The following is an 18,171-nucleotide window of genomic DNA, read 5'->3' as shown; positions in this document are numbered from 1 at the left end:
AAAATGAGTGAGAAACAAATGGTTTGTCTGCCAACTGACATTTAAACTTTAGCCACACCCAACTATTTTACTTAAGACACTTGTGTGATTATGAATATGTCTGTTCCATGATTTCTCAGTGCTGCCACTAAGGAACATGCTTTTTTACCTAGCCAGCCAAGCACCTGTCACATCAAAGAAGATGGCAGCAGTGACAATTCAATTTGCTCCTCCAAGAATTTCCAAAGGTGGGCAATAAACTGCCAGTGATGCACATTGCAAGCATAAAGAGAACGTGATTCCTATTAGATGAGTGTTATTGAGACAGAACAAGTAAAACATAAAAATAGAAGTGCCACATTAGGTAATCATTATTCTCACAATAATGGTCAAAAACAGAATTTCGTTATAGATTTTGGATGTTTCTTCCAAAACAAAATGTCCTCAAACTGCTTAGCAGTCTTGAGCTAAAAGGATTTAAAAATTTAATCTTAAAGAGATGTTTCTGAGTTCCAGGCTAAAACAGTTTATAAAGGTCATAAAAAATTAACTTATCTTGCTGACTGAAGATTTTTTAATACACTCTAAGTTACAAAGGAATCACAGCTGGAACCTTTAGGCCAATGTTCTACTATATTTTTCTCTCATTAGTAAGGACAGCAAATATCTACATTTGGATTTTACCACTGCAATCATTTCCAATTCATTATTCTTCATGACTGAATATAAGGAGACCATGAAACCGGCAGGGTAAGAATATTTTGTACTTGTTTCATTGAATAGCTTTGCAGCTAGGTTTGTTACAAGAATATATTAAAAGAGAGAATGGGGCTGTTACTTGAAGTAAGACCATGGAGGCAAAAATCATTACTGGATTCAGGCCAAGTTCCTTATTTGCTATAAAAATGACCCAAGATCTTCAGCTCAAAGGTCTGAAAATCCCCTGAAAAGCTGGGAACACAATGCTGTACTTATACCTGCAGTGCATTGGGAGATTAATCTTCAGTACTGTTTGGAGTATGATCCTTCAAGCTGCTCCATGCTGGCAGGACCTTGAGTCCATGCAGAGTCCCATTAGACTCTGCACAGAGGAGCAACCCTCAGTTGTCCTTTTCTGGGGTTCTCCAATTACAAAAAAGTTTTATAAAAGCTGATGTCTTTAAATGATGAGAGGAAAAGCACTGCTCAACCTGGTACTAGCAACCAGGGATGACCTAATCAGCGACCTAATGATTGAAGGGAACCTGGGTGACAGTGACCATGAGCTGATCACCTTCACCTTCTTCCATAAAACTGGCAAGTCAGTCAGTAATACAGAAGTCCTCAACTTCAGGAAAGCTGACTTTGACAAGCTCAGGAGGCTCATCAGTGAGGCCCTAAAGGGCCATAACCCAAAGGGGAGGGGAGGTCAGTACGAGTGGTTGCTCCTCAAGGGAGCGATCCTGGATGTGCAGGCAGAGCCTATCCCGCAAAGCCTATTACTGCTGCAGATGAAAGGCAGCAAAAGGGCACAGCCACCCCCTTGGCTCTCCAGGGAACTAGTGGACCTCCTGCATCTTAAAAGGAAGATCTACAAAGGATGGAGGGCTGGAACCACCACCGAGGAGGAATACTCTGCTCTGGTCTGGACCTGCACAGAGTGAACCAGGAAAGCCAAGGCTGCGATGGAACTCCAGCTAGCTACAAATATCAGGGACAATAAAGAGTCCTTTTTTAGATATGTGGGGAGCCAGAGGAAAAGCAAGCGCAACATTGGACCCCTGTTAAACCAGATGGGGAAACTGACAACCGATGCCCATGAAAAAGCAAACTTGCTAAATGGGTACTTTGCATCAGTTTTTCATCAGTCCCATGGGGCGGCCCTCCCACTATGGGTCAGGGAGGCCCAGATGAGGGAGATCCCCTGCCCTCCATCAAAGCTGACCTCATGAAGGAATACCTTGACAGGCTGGATACCTTCAAGTCAGCCGGCCCTGATGGGTTACACCCAAGATTACTCAGGGAGCTGACAAGCATCATAGCTCAGCCCCTGGCACGGATCTTTGAGAGCTCTTGGCACTCTGGTGAAGTGCCCGATGATTGGAAGAGGGCCAATGTGGTGCCTATCTTCAAGAAAGGGAGGAAAGTAGATCTGGAAAACTACAGGCCCATCAGCCTGACCTCTGTCCTGGGGAAGGTCTTAGAAAAGATTATCAAGGAGGCCATCCTTAACAGACTAGCTGAAGGCAATATCCTGAGGGATGCCCAGCATGGGTTTGTTGCAGGTAGGTCTTGCTTGAGCAATCTCATTTCCTTTTATGACCAGGTGATTTATCACCTTGACAACGGGGAAGAGATCAATTTTGTATATCATGACTTTAAAAGCAGCCTTCTATCTGGTATCCCACAATCGCCTCTTGGCTAAACTGGTTAACTATGGTCTTGACCTCACCATGATCTGCTGGCTGGGGAAATGGCTCCGCGGTAGGACTCAAGGCTCTGTCCTAGGGCCTATACTGTTTAACATTTTCATCAATGATGTGGACATTGGTGTCAGAAGTGGACTGGCCAAGTTTGTCAATGACACCAAACTCTGGGGTAAAGGATCCATACCTGAGGACAGGAGGATGATCCAGGCAGATCTTGACAGGCTCATGAAATGGGCGGGCAAGAACCTGATGTTGTTCAACATTGAAAAATGCAAGATTCTCCAACTTGGGAGGAAAAACCTGCACCATGCTTATAGGCTCGGCAGTGCTACGCTGGTTAGCACTACAGATGAAAGGGTCTTGGGGGACATGACCGACCACAAGATAAACATGAGCCTTCAATGTGATGCTGCAGCGAGTAAAGCAAGCAAAATGCTGGCTTGCATCTATAGATGCTTCTCAAGCATATCCCGGGACATCACTCTCCCATTGTACTCAGCCTTGATGAGGCTGTAGCTGGAGTACGGTGTCCAGTTTTGGACTGCACAATTCAAAAAGGATGTGGAGAAGCTTGAAAAAGTGCAGAGGAGAGCCACACGCATGATCAGAGGTCAGGAAAACAGACCTGATGATGAGAGGCTGAGAGCCATGGGACTCTTCAGGCTGGAAAAGTGCAGGCTCAGGGGTGATCTGGTGGCCACCTATAAGTTTCTTAGGGGTGCTCATCAGGAACTCGGGGGGAACATCTGTTCACCAGAGCTCCCCAAGGGATGACAAGATTGAATGGTCACAAACTCCACCACAACCAATTCAGGCTGGACGTAAGAAAGAACTTCTTCACTGTCCAAGCCCCCAAGGTTTGGAATAGACTGCCGCTGGAGGTGGTTCAAGCACCCACTTTGAACACCTTCAAGACACATTTGGATGCTTTTCTTGCTGGGATCCTATGATCCCTGCTGACTTTCTGCCCCTTGGGCAGGGGGCTGCACTCAATGATCCTCTAGGGTCCCTTCCAGCCCAAATGTCTATGAAATCCATTAAATATTAATGGTATCATCATAAGTTCATATACCTGGCAATAAGTAACTTTTATGGTCAAGCTGGTTGCTATACTCTCTGAACTTCACTTACTCTTTCTTCCCTTGGACCTCCCCATTTGCTCTGCAGCAACACTTCTTTTACCTAAGCCAAAGATCACTGTAATGCCCAAAACTGTGGTGGGGTCTGCTCATCAAGGGTGTTACTACTAGGACCATTGTGACAAGAGATTGGAATGCGCTGAGTTTTGAAGTGCATGAGGGTATCAGCTGAAAGTCCTGATCAGACCCAGCCTGCTCAGACATACTCTGTTAACATGTTTGTATATGTCTAACTGCATTTATTATTGTCCTGCTGAAATAAAGGAGGAACTGAGTTCAAGGCACATGAGGGTATCAGCCTGTCAATGCTGAATAACCTGGCCTGACTCGTATGTGCTGTTAATCCATGTGCTTATGTCTAACTGCATTTTGTTGTTGCCCTCATTAACTGAGTTCAAGGCATATGAGGGTGTTAGCCTGTCAATGCTGAATAACACGGCCTGGCTCAGGTATGTTAAACTGTGTGTATATGTGCGTATATGTGTTTGACTGATTTGGTGGTTGGAGGAATCCAGCCCCATTGAAAGCAGGTCCTGCAAGATAGCTCCACTGGGGGTGAGGACTTGCAGAAGGGAGAGATACAGCTCCATATAGAAACACCAGTACACAAGCACCACATTGATAAAATTACAGAGACCCCAGAAACGTACCCCTAATAAATGAGCACACTCCAAAGTGATGGGTAAATCTGGTAACATAGTTCCCAAAGAGAACAGCAATGACATAAATAGGAAGACAGGTAACATAACAAGGTTACCATTCAGACCCTTTGGAAAAAACAGCATGTATCTTACTCTCACAAGGTGGACATCCACAAGATTTATTAAATTGTATCTATCACAGTTGTGTCATTGCAGTTTTAAAATAAAACAAAATGACAGACAGTCATAAAGCACTGATAGTTTGCTAGGAAATAATCATACAGCCGTAGCAAGAGTAATCAAACGGCAGGCCCTGTCAGTGATGTACTTCCACGAATGTAAAAGGATAGACATTTCGGCACTTTGCCCAATTCTCACATGTACCCTGGCACAGCATTCTCTAGCCTTTTCCAAGCAGGGTCCCATGTCTCTCACATGCCTTGGTTTCCCTGACTAGTTTGTACATTGAGTTAATAGGGTCCTAGGACCCAGAGCTGCCTATGTGCTAGACAAAACAGGATGGATCTCCAGCAACCAAAAGCTGAATAGCCTTTGTTGACACATCAAGTGGATTCCAATCAACAAACACTGGAAAAGATGCTGTCTCTCTACCTGGAGACTGGAGCATGAGAGTAAGATAAGGAAAGGAAAACCATGGAGAGAAAGGTCTGAGAAGAGGGATGTTAGGAGTGAGAGGGAGAGGAGAGTCAATCTAACTTCAGGGTGTGCGCTGGAAGCTGTGTATACTAGACTGGAGACAGAGGGATGGCTTAACTCTTTGAAGGCAAGAACTGTATTTGCTGTGCTGCAGTTGCCAAATAAAAGTATTAGTTGAAGGGGACCTGTCTGTCTGCTTTGCTGCTGGGACTTTGGGGGGCAACTTGTTTCCCTTCTGAAGAGGCAAAGTGCCTTTCTCTGGAGCTGAATTGAAAAGTAGTTCCCTGAGGGAGGGCCAGAGGTAACCAGAGAGGTTCAGGAGAGGTTCAGGGCCTTGCCTTAAACGTCTGCACTGGCTTCACAAAGTACTCAGTAGGTGCATCTACACATGTAGTTAACATGCAGAAATAAATTCTGGCACAGTTCATGTCAGAATTAATGGCTTCTGGGCACAGTGTTAATGGCTTCTGGGCACAGAAACAGAGTTAATGGGTCCCAGGACCACGGCAGTCTGAGCCAGGGTGAAGCAGCCCCAGGCTGGCAGCAGGATCCTGGGTCAACCCCAGGCTCCAGGTCACAGCACTGGGCAGTGGAGGGGCTGGCTGGGGCACAAGAGTACTCAAAGACGAGAACCATGTGGCTAGGCAGCAGGCAGGGGTCTGGCCCCTTGCTGCCTGGGTGCAATTTACATCCAGGTCAGCATTTACACATGTGTTTAGGTGCAGTTATTTTCACTGTTATAAGATAGTACATATTTTTTTAAAAGGTTGTCTTTTCTATGTTATCTTCTGTACATTCACTTTTTGCAAATATCTTAGCAAATAAGCTTACGTCTGGGAAAATTTACACTTATGGCAACATCTAAGCTTACTCTTAGTCAGTGCTGGTCCTAGACTCCCCTACCCTATCCAGGTTAACTTGCCACATGCCAAAGCATATGTGGCACAGGCATTCCCGGAGGAGAAGTAGCCATGGCACAAGGTGCACCACGGTTATTTGTCCCTGAGGAACAAAATGCCCAGGCTTATCTGGAGGCACCCATAAGGCTCATCCACCCATAGCAGCCTGATTTCTCCTGGAAACAATCTGTAGATAATCAGACCTCAGAATAAGCATTCTTCACAAAAAATATGCAGCAGATCATTCCAACCAATAAGTCAGAGAAAACCACTATCAACTTGGAGATAATTTGCAAATGGAAACTTATCAAATAAATGAATTGTCATTAATTATTTGGCCAGTTCTAAGTTTTGATAAAACCATTCTTTACATTAAAACTCCAAGGGGCTTCTTTTTAACCCTCACCTTATTTTTGAGTGGAATCATGTTGCAAAAGTCTGAGTTAACTGCAAAGAATCCTATCTGATGGAGATAAATGTGTGAGGTTTTAATAACGCATTAGAATTTGTGCTAGTTTAATATGCTGCAATTTGTGAAATCTATGTCATGGCAATGTTCATGAAATAAATAGTAATAAACTGGAATTTAAGCTAGGAGTGTGTGTGTGTAATTTAAAGACTTAACTCAGAATTTTCAGGTTTTATAATGGTTGAGCCTTAGGCAAGGAAGATCTAAAATCTTTCTTACATAACAGCATCTTACAGATCTAGGAGTCATATCCTTATCTAGTATAAAAGTTACATAGATCTATTGATTTAGGATTAAAATTCAAAGGAGTCTTGATAAATTAGTGACCTGGCCTATAGAGAATAAAATGAAATTCAGTTAAGATAAACATACGGGTCCTATACTTAGGGGAAGATGCCCACATACAGCAAAGGGGATAATTAGTTTGGCAGTAGCACTGCTGAGAAAGACTGGAATTGTAGGGTGAACTGCAAACTCGGGAAGCAGCAGCGGGAAGGAGAGGAATCAGGCACACGTGTGTCCCGCACGCACGTGTGCCCCATAACTAACTTCTGACCGGAGGCGGCGGCGGCGGCAGCAGCAGCAGCAGCAGCAGAGGAATCGGCAGTGGGGGCAGCAGCAGCTGATCCCCCGAAGGTAAGTGGGGCGGAGGGCCTCGGCACAGCTGAGCCGGATCCGGAGGGGAAGCCCCCCGGGTCCCATATAGCTGAGCCGGTAGGGAGCCGCGCTCCCAAGCCGCGCAGCGCGAACAGAGCGCGCCGGCGTTTGCGCAGGTGTTCACACCGGCGGGCGGGCCGGGAGGGCCAGGAGTGGGACTCCTGTACGGGTAGGACGTAGACACCACACAGGTCTACAAACAGCAGCTTAGAATGGTGTCTACGAGGAGTGCTGCTAGGGCCTCTGCCCGGGGGGACAAGGCTAACCGGGGCTGGTCTGAGGCCTCCACCCAGACTGAGCCCATGGGGGAGCTGATGTCCCCCTACCTCATGGCCTGCAGGGGATCCCCAGCAGAGCTGGGGGGGGGGCAAAGATTGGGAGCCCCCACACCTGTCCAGCAGGTGCCCGGCTTAGGACTCTGGAGGCACAGGTGAGGGAGCTCCGGGAGGAGGTTAGCAGGCTGAGGGGGATCAGGGAGGCGGAGGAGGAAATTGACAGTTATTTCCTTTCCCTGCAGGACCAGGCACCCAAGGAAGAAGCAGCCCAGGGAAGGACCTCCACAGCAGAGTGGCAGACGGTCACAGCCAGGACCGGAGCAGCTCGCAGCGAGCAGGTACCAGCTTCTCCAGTCCGACTTGAGAACAGGTACGAGGCCTTGGCGACTCTGCAGGAGATGGAAAGGGAGGAGGAAACCCTTGGGCAGGAAGAAATGCCACATTCTTCACACTCCAAACAGATCAAGAGATCTGAGAGGACCCAGAAGAGGAGGAGAAGCGTGCTCGTCATAGGCGATTCCATCCTGAGAGGTGCGGAAGGGCCCATTTGTTGCCAGGACCCTTCAGCACGAGAGGTCTACTGCCTGCCTGGAGCTAAGATTCGGGATGTGGCGGAGGTAATCCAGGCCAGGATCAAGCCCATCGATTACTACCCCATGGTCCTTGTCCATGTGGGTACTAATGATGCGGCCAGGAGAACCCCTGATCACTTGATGGCGGACTACCAGGCTCTGGGCGGCGTGCTGAGGGAATTCGGTGCACAGGTGGTATTCTCTTCCATCCTACCAGTGAACGGACGCGGCAGACGGCATGAGAACTGCATCCGAGAGACCAACTGGCGGCTTCGGCAGTGGTGTCTCGAGGCAGGCTTCGGCTTCCTGGACAATGACCCACACATTACAACGAGGGACATGCTCAGCTGGGATGGGCCTCACCTGTCCCCCAAAGGTAAGCGTGTGTTTTCTTACAGGTTGGCGGATCTCCTCCGGCGGGCTTTAAACTAGGCTCGTCGGGGGGAGGGGAAGATGAGGGCGGGGGAAGCTGTGGACCACCAAACCAGGTGGCACCAACAAGGACAGCCCAGCCTGAAGAAAGAGAGCTTTGGGAACATGAAAGACAGGGGGTGGACAGCAATACGGCACAGGTAAGGAATGAGAAGGTAAGAGACAAAGAGCCCTTTGGGACTTGGAGCGGGGGGGCAGCAAAGGCACCAGTCGCAGGGCTCAAGTGCCTATATACTAATGCTAGGAGCATGGGGAACAAGCAGGATGAACTAGCGCTCCTGGTTGCACTAAACGCCTATGACTTAGTGGGGCTGACGGAAACCTGGTGGGATTCATCCCATGACTGGGTGGTACATATCAAGGGCTATAGATTGTACAGAAAGGACAGGGTGGGGAAAAAGGGGGGAGGGGTTGCGCTCTATGTTAAGGAGCAATATACATCAACCCTCATCAAGACAGAATCAAAGGATGAGGAAGTAGAAGGACTGTGGGCTAGGCTAAATGGGGGGCAAGGAGAAAAGGATTTGGTGGTAGGGGTCTGCTACAGACCCCCACATCAAGGGGAAGAAATAGATTTGGGGCTCCTGAGGCAACTCTCGGAGACCATAAAAGCTAAAGAGGCGGTGGTCATGGGGGACCTAAACTACCCGGACATCTGTTGGGAGACACAGACAGCAAAGTCCCACCGCTCACGCAGGTTTCTAACCTGTGTACAGGACCTCCACCTGACGCAGGAGGTACATGGTCCCACTAGGGGGAATGCCTTACTGGATCTGGTATTGGCAACGGGGGATGACATAGTAGGGGACCTACAGATCGGTAGCCATCTGGGGGACAGTGATCACCTAAAAATACAATTCAACATAAGGCGTTGAGTGGGTAAGGTAACTAGTAGGGTGAACGTGCTGGAATTTAGGAAAGCTGATTTCAGTGAACTCAGGCGATTAGTGAAGGACGCACTACAGAGTAGTAGTTTTGAAATGATGGGAGCCCAAGAAGGGTGGCTGTGCCTTAAGGAAGCTATCCTTCGAGCACAAAGCGAGACGATCCCCGTGAGAGGTAAAAGAGGGAAAGGGGCCAGGAGGCTTCCCTGGCTGACCAGAGAAATCCAGGGCAGACTAAGGGCCAAAAGGGGAGCACATAAAAAGTGGAAACAGGGAGAGATCACCAAAGAGGAATATACCTCTTCTGCTCGTGCTTGTAGGGAGGCAGTTAGACAGGCCAAAGCTACCATGGAGCTGAGGATGGCAACCCAAGTAAAAGACAATAAGAAATTGTTTTTTAGATATATAGGGAGTAAAAGGAAGGCCCAGGGAGGAATAGGACCTCTGCTAAATGGGCAGAAACAATTGGTGACGGACAGAAGGGACAAGGCTGAACTCCTCAACGAGTTCTTCGCCTCAGTGTTCCTAAGCGAGAGGCATGACAAGTCTCTCACTGGGAGTGCAGGGAGGCAGCAGCAAGGCACCAGACTTCCATGCGTGGACCCTGAGGTGGTGCAGGGTCACTTGGAAGAACTGGATGCCTTTAAGTCGGCAGGCCCGGATGAGCTCCATCCGAGGGTACTGGAGGCACTGGCCGACATCATTGCAGAGCCACTGGCGGGAATATTTGAACGCTCGTGGCGCACGGGTCAAGTCCCGGAGGACTGGAAAAGGGCCAATGTGGTTCCCATTTTCAAGAAGGGGAGGAAGGAGGACCCGGGCAACTATAGGCCAGTTAGTCTCACCTCCATCCTTGGCAAAGTCTTTGAAAAAATTATCAAGGCTCACATTTGTGAGAGCCCGGCAGGGCAAGTTATGCTGAGGGGAAACCAGCATGGGTTCGTGGCAGGCAGATCATGCCTGACCAATCTAGTCTCTTTTTATGACCAGGTTACAAAACGCCTCGACGCAGGAGGAGGGGTGGATGTCGTATACTTGGACTTCAGGAAGGCCTTTGATACGGTATCCCACCCCATACTGGTGAACAAGTTAAGGGGCTGTGACTTGGATGACTGCACAGTCCGGTGGGTGGAGAATTGGCTGGAGGGTCGCACCCAGAGAGTTGTGGTGGATGGGTCGGTTTTGACCTGGAGGGGTGTGGGCAGTGGGGTCCCGCAGGGCTCGGTCCTTGGACCGATACTCTTTAATGTCTTCATCAGCGACTTGGATGAGGGAGTGAGATGTACTCTGTCCAAGTTTGCAGATGACACTAAGCTATGGGGCGAAGTGGACATGCCGGAGGGCAAGGAGCAGCTGCAAGCAGACCTGGACAGGTTAGACAAGTGGGCAGAAAACAACAGAATGCAGTTCAACAAGGAGAAATGCAAAGTGCTGCATCTAGGGAGGAAAAATGTCCAGCACACCTACAGCCTAGGAAATGACCTGCTGGGTGGCACGGAAGTGGAAAGGGATCTTGGAGTCCTAGTGGACTCCAAGATGAACATGAGTCGGCAGTGTGACGAAACCATCAGAAAAGCCAATGGCACTTTATCGTGCATCAGCAGATGCATGACAAATAGGTCCAAGGAGGTGATACTTCCCCTCTATCGGGCGCTGGTCAGACCGCAGCTGGAGTACTGCGTGCAATTCTGGGCGCCGCACTTCACGAAGGATGCGGATAATCTGGAGAGGGTCCAGAGAAGGGCCACTCGTATGGTTAAGGGCCTGCAGGCCAAGCCCTATGAGGAGAGACTAGAGAAACTGGACCTTTTCAGCCTCCGCAAGAGAAGGTTGAGAGGCGACCTGGTGGCTGCCTATAAGTTCATCAGGGGGGCACAGAAGGGAATTGGTGAGTATTTATTCACCAAGGCCCCCCCGGGGGTTACAAGAAATAATGGCCACAAGCTAGAAGAGAGCAGATTTAGATTGGATATTAGAAGGAACTTCTTCACAGTTCGAGTGGCCAAGGTCTGGAACGGGCTCCCAAGGGAGGTGGTGCTCTCCCCTACCCTGGGGGTCTTCAAGCGAAGGCTAGATGTGTATCTAGCTGGAGTAATGTAGGCCCAGCACTCTTTCCTGCTTATGCAGGGGGTCGGACTCGATGATCTATTGAGGTCCCTTCCGACCCTAGCATCTATGAATCTATGAATCTATTAACTCAATATGAGTCAGCAATTAATAATGTCATAACAAAAGGAGGAAGCAGGAGCAGGAGGGGGTAGCAGGCCCTTCATTCTTCCTGAGAAAGTAGGCCAATTAGATAGTTGCCTCAGGTGTCTGTACTCAAATGCATGGAGCCTGGGAAACAAGCAGGAAGAATTGGAAGTCCTCACACAGTCAAGGAACTATGACATGATTGGAATAACAGAGACTTGGTGGGATAGCTTGCATGATCATAGCACTGTCATGGATGGGTACAAACTGTTCAGGAAGGGCAGGCAGGGGAGAAGAGGGGAAGTTACACTTTATGTAAAAAAGCTGCATGATTGCTCAGATTATGAAACTGGAGATAGGCCTGTTGAAAGTCTCTGGGTTAAGGTTAGAGGGGAGAGCAATAAGGGCGATGTTGTGGTGGGTGTCTGCTATAGACCACCAGACAAGGAGGATAAGGTAGATGAGGCTTTCTTCAGACAACTAGGAGAAGTTTCCATATCACAGGCCCTGGTTCTCATAGGGGATTCAATCACCCTGACATATGCTGGGAGGGCAATACAGCAGTGCACAGGCAATCCAGGAATATTGTGGAGACTTGGAGACAACTTCTTAGTGCAAGTGTCAGAGAGGCCAACTAAGGGTTGTGCTGTTCTTGACCATTCACAAACAGGGAAGAATTGGTGGGGTGGGGAGGTGTAGAAGTGGATGGCAAGTTGGGCAGCAGTGACCATGAGATTATAGAGTTCAGGATCCTGACAAAAGGAAGAAAGGAGAGCAGCAGAATATGGAGCCTGGATTTCAGAAAAGCAGACTTTGACTCCCTCAGGGAACTGATGGGTAGGATATCCTAGGAGGTCAGTCTGAGGGGGAAAGGAGTCTAAGAGGGCTGATTGTATTTTAGAGAAACCTCAGTGAGGACACAGGAACAAACCATCCTGATGTGCGGGAAGAAGAGCACGTGGCAAATGACCAGCTTCACTTAGCAGAGAACTGTTCGGTGTGCTTAAACACAAACAGGAAGCTTGCAAGAAGTGGAAGCTCAGACAAACAACTTGGGAGAAGTTGTAAATGAAAGTCCTCCAGTATCCCAGGATCTCTCACACCCTCACCCACAGAGCAGGGATACAGCCTCTCCTGGCTCACCAGCCCTCTAGTGGCAACTCACAGCTACAGCTCCTAGTCCTGCCCCTGCTCACCAGGCTTCTAGTGGGAAGTAATCTCTGTGCAGGTGGGGGGCAGTCAGAAAAGGTTTTTGGACTAAGGATGCAACTGCTCCAAACTCCAAGTTACCAATGACACCAATCAACATTTGTGCAGCTCACAGCTCTCAGCAAAGCCCTGAGTTTCCTTTAATTTAGAGCTTTCTAATCACTTTTCAAACTCAACTACCCTGCACCAGCTCTTAGCATTCACAATGGAATATAGCCTCTATCAGTGATTCCCAAAAGGTGTCTCAAAGATAGTGATGAAAGCGTGCTGTGAGATTCCCCCTGTGTGAGGAGGTAAATTCTCTCCTCCCCAAGTGAGTACTCTGTGCCTTCCTCAGTCACTCCAGAGGCATCTGCAGGTGGTCTTTTAGGGTGCCCATACATGAGCAGGGAGGGTGCTCTGACATGCTGTAATTCCAGGGCACTGGAGCAGACTAAATTATTTAAGTCTGCTGGAGTGTTGCAGTTACCATGTCTCACGTATCATTGTTCCTGCACTTAAAAATGGTGGTGGGGACATTTTATCTAAAGCTTGTTTGATGAGCTTTAGATAAAGCATCCCCGCCACCATTTGAAGCATAGGGATGCCAATCTCCAAGATGCTCTGGGTGGTTTAATTAAAGCAGCTCTCAGAACTGCTCTAATTAAAGAGCTCTTCCCTGTCTGGTAGTTACCGGGTACGGGTGTGAGCCTCTATACCCTGCTGACATCCACCAGTCTCCTCAGGGTGGTCTGCAACCCATTTTTGGTTGGTCCAGGTGAAGCCTGATGCCCTGTATTCCCACCTGCCATGACTTCTATGATAATTAGATGTAAATGAAAGGGAGGTGGTGGCTACCCGCCTCCCCCTGGATCAACTGCCGGGTTCTGCCCCAGTACCCAAAGCCTCAAGAAAAGGATGACGAGAGGAATAGCCCAAGATGATTCTTTATTTTTCTCTCATTTATTTTTAGGGTTTCTGCTTTCCTTTTATATGTTCTTTCTCTTTTTTCTTTTCTTTTCAAAGATACAAACAAAAATCCAGTCCCGTATAACTGGGGTTCTGCTCACCCCTTTGCAGCTTGTCAGCAGCTTCTTCCTTGCCCAGGCTTCTCCCAGGCCCTTTGCTAATTTGTAACTGTGCTGGGCTTAATTGCCAGCATGCAATTGCTTAATGAGGAGAACTCCCTTGTTAAGGCAGCCCACAGGAGAGCCGGTCTTCCTGTCCTTCAGCTTCCCTGCTCCTAATCTAGCTGGGGAGCCACCAAGGAAGTGCAATCCTTCTTCTTTCATCCACAGAAAGGGGGGAACTCCTACTTGTGAGCTGTGTCTCTTCCTCACTGCGACCACCTGCAGTTCGCCCAATGTCTCTCAGTGGCCGGCCCACAGCTTCCAACAGTCGGTGGGACAGCATAGTGGGGAATGAAGAAAGTAAAGAGAAAAAAAAGACAGAGCTGATGGCTTGGGCATCCACTCCACTCCCTCTTGGGTCTTTCCCACTTCCATCCTCTTCTTTCCTTCCACCCTCCTCTTCACTCCCACAGTGAGGGTGTGACCACCTCTTCGAAGCCTGTCCAGGCGCTTATCCGGCTCTCGACACATTCTCCCCGCATCTCTGGCTTCCTCCTTTTCACTCCCCGCTGGCTCCCTCTCTGCCCCCATTGCTCGGTTCCCAGCCCCGGCATATCACCCTGGCCACAGATTAGCACCAATCTGCTTCACCTGCCAAGGTGGTAAAGCCAGGTGCAGATGGATGGGCGGTTCCTGTTGCAGAGCGGATGTCTCAGTCGGGTGAGGCTCATGCTCCTGGCCAAGGACGTGTTCCAGGTGAGTACCCTTTGGCAAGGTTCCCTCTAAAGTGTGAGTGTGTACAGCTGTGCACAACTAAAAGTGTGGCTGCACACAGCCTTTTCAAGGCTGTGCACCAGGATAGGTGGGGGTGGGAGCTTGGCATGGGTTCCTCTGGCTCCGGGGAAGTGCTCTGCTCCCCTGCATCAGGGCTGGGGAGTGGAGCACTTCCCTGGACCTGGCGAAGCTCGCGCCAGCCCCCGGCTCCAGCCTCCCTCCCTGCGCCTTGCCTCATCTGGGGGAGGAGCCGCTGCCTGCACCAAGTGATGCTCCACTGGCTCCAGGACCCTGTTCTGCTTCCCCATATGGCCTCAGGGGGTGTGTCCCAGAGCTAGTGGAGCCTCATTCAGGGCAGGCAGCAGTTCCTCCCCGAGGTGAGGCAAGGCAGGGATGGAGGCTGGGGCAGGGGGCTGGCATGGGCTCTGGGGAAGTGCTCCACTCCCCGGCTCTGATGCAGGGGAGCAGAACACTTCCCCAGAGCCGGTGGAGCCTGCTCCAGCCCCTGGCCCCCACCCCCAGCCCCTAGCTCCAGCCTCTCAGCTCCAATTCCTGGCCCCAGCCTCTAGCCTCCTGCCTCTTGGTTCCAGCCCCCAGCTCCAGCCTCTGGACCCCAGCCCTCAGCCCCCAGCTCCCAGCCCCCACCCCCAGCTCCAGCCCCCAGCCCCCAGCTTCAGCCTCCATCCCCTTGCCCCAGCCTCTTGGCTCTGGCCCCCAGCCCCAGCCTCTCGGCTACAGCCTCCAGCCCCCAGTCCCCGGCCTCCAGCCCCTTTCAATAGGTGTCCCACACCGGACTGAGACAGCATGCTCACAGACCGGGGGCTGTACTCTCATGGACCGCTACTCCATAGAGGGAACATTGCCCTTCGGATCCTCACACTCCCCCCACCCTGCCATTCTTGGAGCACATGCCTCTAGTGGGGTGCATCTAGCCACTGCAGCTGCCTTCCCCACCACCACACCCCCAGCAGGACTATCTACTTGATTCCTAATGTTCCCAGGGCCAGCAGGAGGGGGCATGGGTACTGTTGCCAGTATATGAGACCCTAAAGAAGCAGCCTCAGTGACAGGGGCTGCCCTGAGGAAGGGGTAGACAGCAAACAAAAAAGAAGGGCAGTGGTATGAGGTCCTGTCCACCCTTAAGTGACACCAGCTAGAATAGTAATTCCTAATTTCTTTAGCCTCAAGGCTCTGCTCTGTATCATTTCTGAATTTAGGTCTATCTCAGTCAGACAAGGCTCTTTGGGTAAACCTGATATCTTTTATTAGATATCTCAGTAATTTTCATTTGGGGTGCCACAAAATTCACAAAAGTTATGGGGCAGAGGGACTTGAGGCTTAAAAGGCTGAGAAACAGTGGTGTAGAGTCTAGGCCTTTGCCTTAAAAATAATATATTTTGGTGTCATTTTCAACAGCCTTTCACAACACTGGCATGATTTCCTCTGGTAGAGAAAGAGAATATGCTATATGTTTTGAAACACACACACACAAACACACACACCTTTTGGGGTGTAAGAGTAAAACGTGCTGCTAATTGTAATCCAGAAAAAAGTGTGCCACGGTACTAGAAGTTTGGGAAACACTGCTCTAGTACCACAAGTCACAAAGCCACCTAATCTTTTCTTATGAATTTTTATTCCATGGTCATCTTTGTTTTACTGTCTTTTATTATCCCTGTATCCATGCTAGTCTTACTGCTTATCTAGGGAAAATAAAGAATTCTCTCTCTCTCTCAGCTTTCCCTCACAGATACCAGTGTATAAATAGTACTGGTGTATACTGGTTTTGGAGACTACAAAAAAGGTCAAACAAAACATTTTCTTTTAAAATGAAAAAGGAGGCAAAAACAAGAATTTTAATAACCGGCTTGACATGAGAGCAGCGTAATACCAGTATGAATTACACTTGGTACCAGCCTTTTATTTGAAGCCCTAGATTGCTTTGTTCCTGTCCCTGACATAATATTCAAGGCTGAGTTTATATTTGCACAGAATGGGGTTGTTCACTAGAGTCCATGCAAATCAAACACTTGATTTATGCACCATTCCACTGGAGGGTGTAACATTAAATTTAATTTTGTGAGGAAAGCCTGAGGTGCCTAGATGCCTGGGGTTGACATTGTGAACTAGGAAGAAAGGTCCACAAGAATTCATTACTGTTTCCAATATGCGAAATGCAGCATTTGAATGAAACATTTGTCTCTTGTCAAAAGGGACTCGTGTCTGTTCTGTGTAAAAATATTTTTCCCCACTTTGATTTTATCACCAATTCAGCATACTAGGACCTGGGGTTACCAATGTAATGGGGGGAAAAGAATTACACAATGGAATGGGCAAACATTGCCCAGATTGGAATGCTGTTATGAAGTACAGATACTGATGCATAAGGCTTAATGTTTCAAAGTAGCAGACTGCAGGAATATAATTAACAACATTTCCAGGCACCCTCCCCAAAACAAATATCTGATCAGTTAATGTGATCTTAAGGAATCTTTTAAAACATTGCTACAAGACTTTCCTTCCGTCCTTCCTTCCTTCCGCTTTGGACGCACTGGACCAGGCTCGCTTGGAGCTGCGTGGGGCGATCCCGAGCGTAAGACTCCCCAGCTTCCTATCTCTTTCCTTTTTTCACTCCCACCTGTCTAAAGGTCTCTAGCCTCTGTTTATTTTGCTTTCTCTCTCTTTTCTTGCTGTTTTGCAGCTTTTTTTCCCCCTTTTCTCCCCTCTTTGTCCCATCCCCCCGTACTTCCGGTCTCTTTGTCTGCGCAGCCTTCTTTCTTACTGTCTCTTTCTCGCTCTTTCTCTCTTTTCTTCTTTTCTGCTTGCTTGTAGCGGGGAGTTACTTTCCACTAGCTTGCCTTCCGTGGGGTGCTCTAAATTACCCCTTTTCCCCCCTCCCTTTTGTTTTTGTCCTTTTTTTTTCTCGCTTTTTCAAACCCCAGCCGCTTTTTTTTCTCCACCCCCTTCCCCCCTCCCATCTGGAGTTTTTGTGGCCGCTTTCCCGGACACTTATCTTTTTTAGTTACTATAAACTTTTTTTGTTGTTGCCTTGCTTAGTTAGAGTTGGGGATTAACCCTGTCCTGTCAGGAATGGCTGCTCCTACAGCCAGCAGCTGGCACGAGGATGCCTCCCAGAACCTTCCCATTACCTGTGGGTTGAGGGTGCAGTCCCCTCCCTTTGTTGGGGTTGAGGTCTGCGTGGACGCTCTGGCTAGTCTCTTGGGACACCAGACCATCCGTTACGCAGGTCGTGTCAACACGGTCCCGATGGTCTACCTGAGCGACCCCACCCTAGTCCACAGGGTGTGCGTAGAGGGCCTGGACATTGTGGGTGCGCATTATTTTGTCACCCCCCTGGATACCCTAGCGGTGAGGGTGGTGATCTCCAATGTGCCCCCGCACGTGACCGACCGAGACCTGGCCGGGGTACTCGAGCCCTATGGGGTGCTTACGAGTCCCTTTCTCCGGTTGACCATAGGGAGCAAAAACCCCAAACTGAGGCATGTCCTGTCTTTTCGAAGGCAGGTGTTCATGCTCTTTAGGGAGGGCTCACGGTCTCTGCCTCAGTCCTTGAGCCTCTCGTCCAACGGGCGGAGGTATGTGATTTATTTTTCTTGTGGGGAGACCACGTGCTTTCAGTGTGGGAGCTCGTCCCACCTAGCGGCCCAGTGCCCACGGGGGGGATCGGCCAAAGCGTCGGCAACTACAGCGACGCCGACGGACGGCCCATCCACTTCCGGGACGCAGGCCCCACCCAGTGAGGCCGGGAGTCTTTCCCGACCTCCTCCTGCCCCTGTTCCATCTGAGGGGGCTCAAGTCTCTGGTGTGGGAGCGTCGTCCGGGGAAGGGGCTGGGGCTAGGCCCCAGCCCCCCCCCATTCCACCTACGGTGCCCACTCCCACCAGCGCAGAGACGGCACCGGGGGGAGAGGCGG

This window comes from Crocodylus siamensis, chromosome 2 (genome assembly GCF_052110815.1).
Source record: "Crocodylus siamensis isolate JL-2025a chromosome 2, ASM5211081v1, whole genome shotgun sequence".
NCBI lineage: Eukaryota > Metazoa > Chordata > Crocodylia > Crocodylidae > Crocodylus > Crocodylus siamensis.
The sequence above is the reverse complement of the archived record's forward strand: the minus strand, read 5'-3'. Positions refer to the sequence as shown.